The sequence below is a fragment of the Oncorhynchus nerka genome, linkage group LG2 (assembly GCF_034236695.1).
Source record: "Oncorhynchus nerka isolate Pitt River linkage group LG2, Oner_Uvic_2.0, whole genome shotgun sequence".
Lineage (NCBI taxonomy): Eukaryota > Metazoa > Chordata > Actinopteri > Salmoniformes > Salmonidae > Oncorhynchus > Oncorhynchus nerka.
The window spans coordinates 51,197,950-51,199,189 of record NC_088397.1 but is presented as its reverse complement, the minus strand read 5'-3'; the positions used below and the strand labels follow the sequence as shown (position 1 = coordinate 51,199,189).

The 1,240-nt window shown below is 38.8% G+C and overlaps 1 non-coding gene across 1 annotated transcript; it reads right to left on the bottom strand.

Moving 5' to 3' along the window:
* Positions 1 to 544: 544 nt before the first annotated feature.
* LOC115146404 (U7 small nuclear RNA) lies at positions 545 to 597 on the bottom strand. The gene has a single exon (XR_003866144.1). It is a non-coding gene; the product is annotated as a U7 small nuclear RNA (small nuclear RNA).
* Between the last annotated feature and the right edge of the window lie 643 nt (positions 598 to 1,240).

The window sequence follows — 1,240 nt, the reverse complement described above, 5'->3', positions numbered from 1 at the left end:
CTAAATACAATACTACAAAAACAATAAACGTAAAGAAAACTGAAACAGCCTATACTGGTGTACCCTAACATCGACAGGAACAAGGACACTCAGGACAATCACCCACAATACAACCAAAGAATATGGCTGCCTAAATATGGTTCCCAATCAGAGACAACGAAAAACACCTGCCTCTGATTGAGAACCACTTCAGACAGCCATAGACTCTCCTAGAACACCCTACTAAGCTACAATCCCACTAACATACACACCAAAACCCCAAGACAAAACACACCACAATACAAAAACTCCATGCCACACCCTGGCCTGACCCCATACATGAAGAAAAACACAAAATACTTAGACCAGGGCGTGACAGTCGTGCATATGAACAGCCATACTTAGTATATTGTCCATATACCACACCCCTCGTGCCATATTGCTTATGTAATCAATGTAGTTTTTGCGAATTGTAGTATACTGTAGTATTTACTGTAGTGTTTTTGTAGACATGACTGTAGTATTTATTATAGTTTTTCTGTTTTATTATCTTTGACAAAGAAGTGGAGGCTTTCTCCATGAGGAAACCTACTGGAGAAATACTAAAAGAGCACATTTTTCATAACCTGTAGGTAGGTAAGACTGGGGAGCTTCAAAGCTTCTGCTCTTTTCTATAACCGGTAGTAGGTCGGTCGATAGATAGATAGATAGATAGATAGATAGATAGATAGATAGATAGATAGATAGATAGATAGATAGATAGATAGATAGATAGATAGATATAGCTTCTGCTCTTTCCTATAACTTGTATGTAACACAATATGATCTATACTTGGCTTGTAGGTTTTTCACTTATGGGCGGCACAAATTGGGACATGGGAAGAGGAATGGGCAGGGCATATGCAAATTTTACACTGTAGTATTTACTATAGTTAAATAAAGTAGTGCTTTTACGGACTGCAGTGTTTTTGCGGACATTAGTGAGGTATTTAATATATTTTACAATATTTTTCTCAGGTGGCGGAAGGAAGCAGATGGGGAGAGGTCACATTGCTGGCTGGCATTTCAGCTGCACACACAACTGACCCTGTGTCCTCTTCCTCTGAGAATACTCCCCCTATCCTAATTCCTTTATAATGTCCTTGTGCAAAAACACATTTTGTTATTTTGAATTCTACTGGATTCTACTGTCAGCAGAACTATTGCAGTTATGGCATTAACGAGGACACTGGATGCTCCCCAACAAAATTACCTTTTTAGG